The sequence below is a fragment of the Piliocolobus tephrosceles genome, chromosome 15, assembly GCF_002776525.5.
Source record: "Piliocolobus tephrosceles isolate RC106 chromosome 15, ASM277652v3, whole genome shotgun sequence".
NCBI classification, from domain to species: domain Eukaryota; kingdom Metazoa; phylum Chordata; class Mammalia; order Primates; family Cercopithecidae; genus Piliocolobus; species Piliocolobus tephrosceles.
Genome location: NC_045448.1, coordinates 35096762 through 35110244, shown reverse-complemented (window position 1 = coordinate 35110244; position 13483 = coordinate 35096762).

Below are 13483 nucleotides of genomic sequence, written 5' to 3'. Positions count from 1 at the left end.
TTTTTTAATCTGTCGTTTCTAAGTTTCTATTTTGTTTTGGAACCATTGCTGGAGAGCTAGTGCAATCCTTTGGTGATGTTACTATATTCCGATTTTCCATGGTGCCAGAATTCTTGTGCTTGTTCTTTCTTATCTCAAGGCTTTGGGAGTTACAATTTTTGTGTGGGTAGAATTTTTTTTCTTTCTTTCCCTGAAATATTTTTGCCCTATTCTTTTCCCCCCTCCCTAGGGAATGTGACTACAAAATGATGTGTGGAGTCATGTGGCTTTAATTCTATAACCCTATGCACTTATTTTGGCAGGGTTTTTATTGCACCATCCAGTTTAACACACAAGCCCATGGATGGTACCTACAGGTAAGAGGCAGTCATGGCCAATGTACTGGGTGTGTATTTGACTCTTGTTTCCTTGCAGAAGCTCTCTATTGCCTCAGCCAATGGTCTAATTCATGGAAAGCACAGTTGATCTGATCTCCTTGTTCAGCCCCAGGTGGTGGGAACCATGAAGGGTGGGGCCCACACCAGGAAGATCCATCTACAGGTACACTGATGGCAGGAACCAGTACCAATGTCAAGGGAGAATCCAGTGGGCAGCCACCGTGTGCCCAGTGGTTTTCCTGGGCATGAGTCTTGGAAACCTCCTGAGCCCCAAATTATCTGCATGGAGATGAATGGCATCCTAAACTCCTAAGTTAGAAGAGTGCATGCTCCAGGTGCCTGGATATCTGACTGGGCATGGAGCACAGAATGACTCCTTGCACCAAGATCTTTGCACAGTATGGTTGGTACAACTCAGGCTGCTGAATTAGACAAGCAGGTGCTCTAAATTCATGGAGATCTGTCTGGGAGTGAAGCAGAGCTCTCTGCACTGGAATTTCTGCATAGGACGGGAGGGGCGGATTAGGCTGCTTATCTAGGTGAGCAACATTCTGAATACCTGGGTATTTGCCTGGTCATGGACCACAGATGGATCCTTTGTACCAAGATCTCTGCACAGGAGGGTTGGGGTGACTCTTTCTGCTGGACCAAACAAGTGAGTTCCCTGAATGCCTGGAGATCTACCTGGGCACAGAGTGGAGAGGAATCTGCTGCACCACAATCTATGTTGAGAAAGTGTGGGACAGCTCAGGCTGCTGAACCAGGTGAACCAGTGTTCCAAAAGCTCCATTTCTGCCTGAAGGTGAAGCAGAGAGGACCTCATTGCACCATAGTCTCAAGAGAGCAGGGTGGGGCATTCAGCAATGGCACATGCAGGTCAGTTCCAGGTCACCAAGACTGCAGCTGTAGTAGCTCTTCTCTCACCTCAGGATTGTGATGGAGGAGAGTACAATTATAGTGCCTACTGTTGAGGCACTTTTCACAGTTTTGGACATGGAAGCCCCTACTGTGCTCCACAGCAGGCATGCCAATCTCTAGACTAAAAATAAAATGTCTGAGCACCCAGGCTACTGGATCACCAAAGAATGACTGACTTTGTATATGCCAGATTACAAATGGTATCTGGTTTTCAGTCCCAGGTCTGGAAAATGTCTCCAGCTTTTCCTGGTGTCTTTCCGTCACAGTATCTGCAAGCCTATCCTCAAGTAGTACATACTAATCATGTGGCTATTTGGGCTTGAAATTTCCCAGCTTTCTACTTGACCACCTATATGTTACTTGGCTAATTCAACAACCCTTCATGCTAAAGATTCTCAATAAATTAGGTATTGATGGGATGTATCTCAAAATAATAAGAGCTATTTATGATAGACCCACAGCCAATATCATACTGAATGGGAAAAAAACTGGAAGCATTCCCCTTGAAAACTGGCACAAGACAGGGATGCCTTCTCTCACCACTCCTATTCAACACAGTGTTGGAAGTTCTGGCCAGGGCAATCAGGCAGAAGAAAGCAATGAAGGGTATTCAATTAGGAAAAGAGGAAGTCAAATTGTCTCTGTTTGCAGATGACATGATTGTATATTTAGAAAACCCTGTTGTCTCAGTCCAAAATCTCCTTAAGCTGATAAGCAACTTCAGCAAAGTCTGAGGATACAAAAATCAATGTGCAGAAATCACAAGCATTCTTATATACCAATAACAGACAAACAGAGCGTCAAATCATGAGTGAACTCCCATTCACAATTGCTTCAAAGAGAATAAAATACCTAGGAACCCAATTTACAAGGAATGTGAAGAAACTCTTCAAGGAGAACTACAAACCACTGCTCAACGAAATGAAAGATGACACAAACAGATGGAGGAACATTCCATGCTCACGGAGAGGAAGAATCAATATTGTGAAAATGGCCATACTGCCCAAGGTAATTTATAGACTCAGTGCCATCCCCATCAAGCTACCAAGGACTTTCTTCACAGAATTGGAGAAAAAAAAACTACCTTAAAGTTCATATGGAAGCAAAAAAGAGCCCACATTGCCAAGTCAATCCTAAGCCAAAAGAACAAAGCTGTAGGCATCACTCTACCTGACTTCAAACTATACTACAAGGCTACAGTAACCAAAACAGCATGGTACTGGTACCAAAACAGAGATATAGACCAACAGAACAGAACAGAGCCCTCAGTTATGACTATTTACTATGTATCCATTAGTCATCTATTGTTGTAATCGTGGTTCTTCATCCTCCTGGGATGAAGTTCTGTTTTCTAATGACTCTAGAGACCATCACTATTTAATAGAGTATGTATCCTCATTCTGACTTTTATTTTGCTTTTTGCTTGTTTTAGGTATAAAACGTAGAAACTGGAATAATTTGCATAATATGGGCAAAAATCACTGCATAAAACACAATTCACGCTAATCATAACAGATATTTTTTTCTTACTTTGCAATTAGGTATTAATTTTCTGTTATTTTTCTGCACATATGTGGAAGACATTCTATGTAACTTATTAAAGAGTGAACGTTAGAGTTGTAGACTGTTAGGGCAAAAGGGACCTCAGATATTTATTATTTTTCAGGTAAGAAAACTAAAGCACACAGAGGTAAAATAAATAAAGGAATAAATAAATAGTAGTCAAATCAATATTAGATTCAGTCTGAAATTCAGTCCTCTAGATTTTCAGACTATTTAGTATCATTTTGTTTTGGTTTGGTTTACTTGCTTTAAGAAAAGAAATGGTTATTTTAAGAAATCAAGCACAACTAGAGCTTTTTAAATCATGTTATAGTAACATTGATTACAGGCTTTTAATATTTGTCTCTCTGTTATAACTACACAATGATGACTGCATACAAATATTAATTCCAGTCACCTAGAGATGCCATTCATTTAGTGAGATGTAATATACTCCCTCACAGGTGGCCATCTGAGAGTATTAACTGTCATATATAATTTTGCCTAACTTCAGTGTGTACCATTCCTTTTCTATAAAGCACTTATCCTACCCTACTTGTGATTATCCTCCTCTAGTTCATAAAAGCCATTTAGCTCTTATCAGAGGAACTAATTTTTATTCATCTTTATTTCATCTTCCTTGGATGAGATGAGTTCTGATATTTGACTGATAGCTATTTTTAATATTAAGGTGATACATTAATGTCGTAATTTTCCAGTAATTAGAGGTACCAATGTTATTCAAAATAATTTTAATATCATGAACGTATTTTTAATATCCTGAAAAATGTTAGTTTGAATAGCTTCTACTTTCTCTTTGATTTGGCAGTTGATGCCAAATTTTCTCCAAGTTATTTTTATCAGTTCACTTAACAATACCGCAGTCTCATTAATGGATTCTCTTTTCTTATATGACATGCCTGTCTTTGCAAAATTTTCTAGACCGCTATAAATAATCATTTGTAAGAAGTACTGTTTCTATATAGAGCATATGCAGTATGCTTACTTAAGAAAACCATATTCAACTTATATATAGTAATCACATAATAGATATGTACTTAAGTTACTATGGTTACTGTATAGGACACTTTTAAAATGACTATTTTAAGTGTCCTTTAATGAATATTTTGTAGTGTGCTTGATTGAGTCAATCAGAATTTCCAGAAATTCTATAGTGTGTGAATAAATGCAGATCCGCATATGTTGACATATAAAAATGTACCTAAATAAGATAAAATTAATTTTAAAGTCATAGCTAAATGTGAATTCGTGTGATAAGAATCCAAATTATGAATTTAGCTTTTCATTCCTAACATTCAAGTATGATAATTGATGTCTTATTATAAAATAGCCATTTCTTTTTATGAGATAAACACCAGACTACAGTGTTTAGACTGGCAGAAATAGAAATATTTTTGACTGCTGAGTTTGTAACAAATTTGTTTTATTTGGTTTTAAGTACATAAATCTACTAGTAAGGTGGAGCATCCATGAAGATTCTGGAAAAGCTTAAAGTAGGGGATGACAACTATAATTTTTTTCTTTTTACTTTTTAATTAAAAATAATTATTCTTCATAATGGAAAAATAATTGTATATATCTATGTGATAAAATGTGATGTGGCACTATGCTGGCACTATATTTCCTGTCCAGTCTGCAGAACAATGAAGCAAAGAAACTTCCTCTCTTTATAACTTATCCAGTCTCAAGTCTTTCTTTATAACAACACAAATGGACCAACCCAAGGTCTTTATTCATAGATTTTTTTCTTGCTAGACTAATGCCCAAAAAGTTTTCTCTAGGTTTTCTAGTATTACAAAGCTGTTAGGTCTTAAATTTAAATTGTTAATCCATCTTGTGTTAGTTTTTGTATGTAATGACAGATAGGGGTCCAGTTTCATTCTTTTACATATGGCAATCAAATTTTCCCAGCATCACTTGTTAAAAGACTGTCATTTCCCCAGTTCCTGTGATTTTGTCAAAGATCAGTTGGCTGTAAATATGTGAGTTTATTTCTGTATGCTGTTACATTGATCTATTTGTGTTTATGTAATAACATACTGTTTTGCTTACTACAGACTTGTAGCATAATTTGAAGTCAGGTAATATGATGCTCCTAGCTTTGTGGTTTTTGCTCAGGGTTTATTGGGCTATTCAGAATCTTTTTTGTTTCCATATAGGTTGTAGGGTGTTTTTTTGTTTAAGTTTTCTGAAAAGGAACTTACATTTTGATAAGAATTGCATAGAATTTTTAGATTGCTATGGGAAGTGTGGTTTTTTTAATGATATTGTTTTGTCCAATTCATGAGCATGGTATGTTTTTCCATTGGTTTGTGTCATTTACAATTTCTTGTATCATTGTTTTATAGTTTTCCTTGTAGAGATCTTTCACTTCCTTGGTGAAACATATTCTTAGGTATTTTTTTGTAACTACTGTAAACGGGATAAACATTGATTTGATTCTGTGCTGTATTGTTATTTGTGTATAAAATGCTACTGGTTTTTGCATATTGATTTTGTATTCTGAAACTTTACTGAATTCACTTGTTATATCTAACAGTTTTTTTGTGAAGTCTGTAGGTTTTTCTAGATACAGCATCATATTAGCAGTGAGTAGAGATAATTTGATGCTCTCTTTTCCAGCTCTTGGAAAAGAGATGCCTTTTATTTCCATCTCTTGCCTGATTGCTCTGAATATAATTACCAGTACTACATTATTATTATTATTATTATTATTATTGTATAAGCCACACAATCAGTGGAAATTTGTATTTCCATAGATTTTTGAAAAATGGTTGGTGTTTGGTCACATATGGATAAATTCTTTAGTGGTGATTCTGAGATTTTGGTGCACCAATCAGGTGTATATTGCATCACCTGTGCAATAGACACTGTACCTTATTTGTAGTCTTTTATCCCTCACCCCTTCCCCCACTTTCACCTGAGTTCCCAGAGTTCACTGTATTATTCTTATGCTTTCGTATCCTCATAACTTAGTTCCTACTTGTAAGTGAGAGCATACAATGTTGGGTTTTCCATTCCTAAGTTACTTCACTTGGAATCATGGTCTTCAATTCTTTTCAGGTTTCTGGGAATGCTATTATTTCTTTCCTTCTTATAGCTGAGTAGTATTTCATTATACACACACACATATATACATACATATATACACACACATATATGTGTGTGTGTGTGTATATATATACACACACATATATATACACACACAGCACAATTTCTTTACCCATTCATTGATTGATGGGCATTTGCGCTGGTTTCATATTTTTGCAACTGCAAATTTTGCTGCTATAAACATGTGTGTGCAAGTATCTTTTTTGTATAACAATTTATTTTCCTCTGGGTAGATACCCAGAAGTGGGATTGCTGGATCAACGGTAGTTCTACTTCTAGTACTTTAAGAATTCTCCACACTGTTTATGATAGTGATTGTACTCGTTTACATTCCCATCAGTAGTGTAAAAGTGTTCCCTTTTCACCACATCCGTGCCAACATCTATTATTTTTCTGATTTTTTGATTATGGCCATTCTTGTAGGAGTAAGATGGTATCACCTTGTGGTTTTGATTTGTATTGCCCTGATCATTAGTGATGTTCAGCATTTTTTCCTATGTTTGTTGGTCATTTGTGTATCTTCTTTGGAGAATTGTCCCTTCAGGTCCTTAGCTCACTTTTTGGTGGATTTTTTTTTTTTTTTTTTTTTTTCTGGTTTGAGTTCCCTGTAAATTCTGGATGCTAGTCCTTTGTTGGATGTATAGATTACGATGATTTTCCTGCAGTCTGTGGGTTCTCTGTTTACTCTACTGATTGTTTCTTTTGTTGTGCAGACGTTTTTAAATTTAATTAGGTCCCATCTGTTTATCTTTGTTTTTGTTGCATTTGCTTTTGGGTTCTTAGGCATGAAGTCTTTTCCTAAGCCAATGTCTAGAAGGGTTATTCTGATGATGTTATCTTCTCGAATGTTTATGATTTCAGGTCTTAAATTTCATCAACTAGGCACAAAGTCATCAGTTTATCTAAAGTTAAGATAAAGAAAAGTATCTTAAGAGCTGTGAAGCGAAAGCACCAAGTAACCCATAAAGGAAAAACCTATCAGATTAACAGCAGATTTCTCAGCTGAAGATAGAAGAGATTGAAGCCCTAACTTCAGTCTCCTTAAACAAAATGATTATCAGCCAAGAAGTTTGCATCCAGTGAAACTAAACTTCATAAATGAAGGAAAGATATAATCTTTTTCAGACAAACAAATGTTGGGAGAATTCACCATTACCAAGCCAACTAAAAGAATTGCTAAAAGGAACTCTAAATCTTGAAATAAATCCTCAAAGTACACCAAAATAGAACTTCCTTAAGGCATAAATCTCACACACCTATAAAAAATGTGATAAATATATAAAAAGGTATTAAGGCAACAAATAGCATGACGAATAGAATAGTGCCTGACTTCTCAATACTAACATTGAATGTAAATGGCCTAAATGCCCCACTTAAAAGATAAAGAATGGCAGAATGGATAAGAATTCACCAATCAAGTATCTGCTGTTTTCAAAATAATCACTTAACACATAAGGACTCACATAAACTTAAGGTAAAGGGGTGGAAAAAGACATTCCATGCAAATTGAAACCAAAAGCAAGCAGGAGTAGCTATTCTGAAATCATACAAAAAAAGAAAAAACACTTTAAAGCAATGGCAGTTAAAATAGAAAAAGAGGGAATAATGATATGAGGATTTGTTCAACAGGAAAATATCACAATCCTAAATATATATGCACCTCACACCGGAGCTCCCAAATTTATAAAACAATTACAACTAAACCTAAGAAATGAGATAGACAGCAACACAATAATAGTAGGAGAGTTTAGTATTCCATTCATCAAGACAGAAAGTCAACAAAGAAACAATAATTTAAGCTATACCTTAGAAGAAAAATGGACTTCCCAGTTATTTACTGAACATTACCCAGCAACTGCAGAATATACATCCTATTCATCAGCACATGGAACATTCTCCAGGATAGACCATATGATAGGGCACAAAACAAGTCTGAACAAATTTAAGAAAACTGAAAGTATATCAAGTACTCTCTCAAACCACAGTGGAATAAAATTGAAAATGAACTCCAAAAGGAGCCCTCAAAATGATGCAAATATATGGAAGTTAAATAACCTGCTCCTGAATGATCATTGGGTCAACAATGAAATAAAGATGAAATTTTTAAAAATTCTATAAACTGTATGATAATGGTGACATAACCTATTAAAACCTCTGGGATACAGCAAAGGTGGTGCTAAGAGGAAAGTTCACAGCCTTAAATGCCTACATCAAAAAGTCTGAAAGAGGACAGCTAGACAATGTAACTTCACACCTCAAGAAACTCAAGGAACAAGAACAAACCAAATCCAAACCCATCAGAAATTAAAACAAAAAACAATACAAAAAATAAAGCAATAAGCTGGTTATTTGAAACGATAAATAAAATTGATAGGCCATTAGCAAGGTAAACCAAAAAAAGAAGAGAAGTTCCAAAAACCTCAATTACAAGTGAAATGGGAGATATTACAACAGATACCACAGAAATACAAAAGATCATTCATGGCTTATTATGAACACCTTTATGCATATAAACTATAAAACCTAGAGGGGATGGATAAATTCCTGAAAATATACAACCCTCTAACCAGGAAGAAATAGAAACTCTGAAAAGACCAATAACAAGGAGCAAGATTAAAAATGTTAATTTAAAAATAGCTAGCAAAACCAAGTCCAGGACCAGACAGATTCACAGCTTAATTATAGCATACATTCAAAAAATAATTGGTACCAATTCTGTTGACACTATTCCACAAGATAGAGAGGGGGAATCTTCCCTAAATTATCCTATGAAGCCAGTATCACGCTAATAGTGAAACCAGAATCACCCTAATAGCAAAACCAGAAAAGGACATAACAAATAAAAGAAAACTACAGAAGAATATTCCTGATGAATATAGATGCAAAAAGTCCTTAACAAAATATTAACTGACCAAATCCAACAGCATATTAAAACCACATCCGCGATGAGCAAGTGGGTTTCGTAGCAGAGATACAGGGATAGTTTAACACATGCAAGTCAATAAGTGTGATGCACCACATAAACAGAATTAAAACCAAAAATCATTTGATCACCTCAGTAGATGCAGAAACAACATTTAACAGAATCCAGCATCCGTTTATGATTAAAACCCTTGGCAAAATTGGCATAGAAGGGACATACCTTAATGTAATAAAAGCCATCTATTACAAACCCACAGCCAACATAATACTAAATAGGGAAAAGTAGAAGCATTCCCCTTCAGAACTGGAACAAGACAAGGATGCCCACTTTAACTTTTGTTCAACATAGTACTGGAAGTCCTAGCCAGAGCAATCAGACAAGAGAAAAAAATAAAGAGCATTCAAATCAATAAAGAGGAAGTCAAACTCTTGCTGTTTGCTGATGATGTGATGGTATAACTAGAAAACCTTAAAAACACCTCCAAAAAGCTCCTAGAACTGATAAAGGAATACAGCATCGTTTCAGGATACAAAATTAATGTATGCAATCAGTCGCTCTGTTATACACCAGTAGCAACCAAGATAAGAATCAAATAAAGAATTCAATCCCTTTCATAACAGCTGCAAAAAATAAAATAAAATACTTAGAAATAGATCTAACCAAGGAGGTGAAAGACCTCTATAAGGAATACTACAAACCCTGATGAAAGAAATCATAGATACCACAAACAAATGAAAACACATCCTACGCTCCTGTATGAGTACAATCAATATCATGAAAATGGCCATACTTTCCGGCTGGGGATGGCAGCTCACGTCTGTAATCCCAGCAGTTTGGGAGGCTGAGGCAGGTGGATCACCTGAGGTCAGGAGTTTGAGACCAGCCTGGCAAACAGTAAAACCCTGTCTCTACGAAAAATACAAAAATTAGCCAGGTGCAGTGGCACATGCCTGTAATCCCAGCTACCCAGGAGACCGAGGCAGGAAAATTGCTGGAACCTGGGAGGCAGAAGCTGCAGTGAGCTGAAATCTGGCTACTGCACTCCAGTGGGTGACAGTAAGACTCCATCTCAAAAAAAAAAAAGCATACTTCTAAAATCAATCTGCAGGCTCAATGCAATTTCCATCAAAACACCATCATCATTCTTCACAGAACTAGAAAAAGCAATCCTAAAATTCATATGGAACCCAAAAAAGCCCACATAGTCAAAGCAAGTCTAAGCAAAAAGAATAAATCTGAAGGCATCACATTACCTGACTTTAAACTATAATATAAGGCTACAGTCACCAAAACAGCATGGTACTGGTTTAAACATAGGCACACAGACCAAGAAAACAGAATAGAAAACCCAGAAATAAAGCCAAATACTTAAAGCCAACTGATCTTTTGTTTTGACAAAACAAACAAAAGCATAAAGTGGAGAATGGATACCCTATCCAACAAATGGTACTCAGATAATTAGCAAGCCACGGTAGAAGAATGAAACTGGATCCATATCTCTCACTTTATACAAAATCAGCTCAAGATGGATCACGGATCAGTACTACATTAAATAGAAGTGATTAAAGTGGGTATTTTTGTCTTGTTCTAATTTTGAAAGAGAAAGCTTTCAAATGTTTCTTTTTCAGTATGATGTTGACAGTGGGTTTGGCATATATGGCTTTTATTATTTTAAAAAATACTCCGTTGATATTTTTTGTGTAGGGAGTTTTTATCATGAAGAGATGCTGAATTTTATCAAATGCTGTATGTACATCTTTTGAGATGATCATATGGCTTTTGTCTTTAATAATGTTTATATGATGTGTCACATTTACTGATTTGAATATGCTGAAATATTCTTGCATCCCTGGTATAAGCCCACTTGATCATGTTAGGCTATCTTTTTGATGTGCTGTTGGATTTGGTTTGCTAGAATTTTCTTGAGGATTTTTGTGTCTGTGTTAATCAGGGATACTATTCTATAGTTTTCTTTTTTGTGTTTTTATCTAGTTTAGGTATCAGAATAATAGAGCAAGTTAAGACTTCCCTCTGCCTCGATTTTTTGAAACAGTTTCAGGAACTTTTTTTTTATTAAGTGTGGTAGATTTTGGCAGTAGATCCATCTGGTCTTGTGGTTTTCTTTGCTAATTCAATCTAACTACTTATTATTAGTCTTTTTGATATTTTTAATTTCTTTCTCATTCAGTCACAGTAGATTGTTTCCAGGAATTCATCCATTCTCTCCAGGTTTTTTAGTTTGTAAGCCTATCATCTTTTATAATAGTATCTAATAATCTTTTGTATTTCTGTTTTATGATTTGTAGTGTCTCCTTTTTTATTTTAATTTTTTAAACTCGTATCCTTTCTATTCTTTTCTTGGTTAGGCTAGCTAGTGGTTTGTTCATATGTTTATCATTTTGTAAAAACAACTTTTCATTTCAATGATTCTTTGTAACTATTTGTCTTCATCTCATTTAGTTCTGGTGTGTTCTTTGTTATTTTTTCTGCTGCTAATTTTGTGTTTGGTTTGTTCTTGCATTTCTAGCTTCTTGAGGTGTCAGGTTATTTGTAATATTTCTATCTTTTTGATGTAGGTATTTCATGCTATAATCTTCCTTCTTAGCACTATTTTGGTGTGTCACACAGGTTTTTGTAGTTTATGTTTCCATTTACACTTGTTTCACAATTTTTAAAATTTGTATTAATTTGTTGACCCAATTCTTCAGGAGTATGTTATTTAATTTTCATATATATGTATAGTTTCTGAAGTTCCTCTTGGTATTTATTTCTAGTTTTACTCCATTGCAGTCTGAAAGATATTTCACAAAATTCTGATTATTAAAATGTCATTGAGACTTAGGTTTTGTAACCTAATATATTGTCTATCATGGAGAATGTTCCATGTATGAAAAGAATAATGTACATGATACAGTTGTTGGGTAGAATGTTTTGTAAATATTTGTTCAGTCCACTTGATCTAAAGTCCAATTTAAGTTCATTGTTCCTCATTTGATTTTTTTGCCTTGATGATCTATCTAACATGTGATTGGGATGCTAAAGTGCACCACTCTTATTATATATGTTTTAAATCTAATATTATATGCTTTATATATCTAGGTGCTCTAGTGTGAGGTGTATATAGGTTTAGAATTGTTATATCTTCTTGCTAAATTGATCCCTATATCATAAGTAATGACTGTCTTTGTTTAATTTTACTGTTTGATATAAAGTCTGTTTAACTTACATATGTATAGATATATGTTATCTATATATGTATAGATGTATGCTATCTTTACATATATGTTATATGTAGATATATAAAAATATATACATATATACTATATATACAAGTCTATAGATTGTATATATCTATGCATACATAAATTATAGATATGAATATAGCTATATAAGTTATACATAAGCCCAGGGACCTGAGAACCCACCAACATATCCAGCCCACCACTGCTACTACTAGAACTTGAAAAAACCACCTGTAGGCCTAAGACCTCCAGGATTCACTAACAACAGTGCCACTGTCAGCTGCTCCTGATCTAAGAATAGGAACACTCAACCCACAACTGTCACCACTGGGGCCCAGAGACTGACACACCTGGTGTCCTAGTTCCAAGCAAAACTTCATAATTGCTTCTATTAATAGAAGTAATCAGTGGTGCTTCTAAGCCACCAAGGAAATCACAGATACTAGTGACCCCATTTACTGTGAAAGAATTCACATAGAGATCACACTACCACAGGCAACCAAACTCAAAGCTAAAGCTTTGAAAAAACATATGTACAGATTCAGGAAAAAAATCTTCCCCTATGAAAGTAGTTTCAACAAATTGGAAGAAGTAACTGTTACACCAGATATGCAGATATCAATATAAAAACATATACTAGAAAACATGAAAAAAAGAGAAAATACTTCACCACCAAGAGACCATGACATTTGTCCAGCAACAGATCTCAACACAAAACAAATCCTTGAAATGCCAGGTAAATGATTCAAAATATGGATTTTAAAGAAGCTCAGCAAAAGGCAAGGTAAGTTAAAACCAATTTATAAAATTAGAAAATCAATTTAGAGTATTAATGAGAAATTTGCCAGGGGTATTGATATGCTGGGAAAAAAAAACCCAGAAATTCTAGAACTGAAAAATTTATTGAAGTAAATACAAAGCACATTTGAAGCTTTAGTAATAAACTAGACCTAGCAGAAGAAAGAATCTCAGAACTCAATGACCAATCTTTTAAAATAATCCAGGTAGAAAAAAATAAAAAGAAAACTAGAACAAAAAAGAAGGAACAAAGAGTTTGAGATATTATGGACTACCTAAAGCCACTAAACTTATGAATTATCAGTATTCCAAAGAGGGAAGAGAGATAAAATAGTTTAGAAAGCCTATTTAAGGCAATAATTGATGAAAACTTCCCCAGTTTAGCAAAGGAGTTAGAAATTCAGATATACATTATAAGTAATCCCCATGAAAAGATATTACAAAAAGTACTTCACTATGGCATAATATAATCAGAATGTGTAATGTTAAAGTTAAAAAATAGTTTTAAAAATAACAAGGAAAACTTCATTAGACTGACAGAGAACTTATCA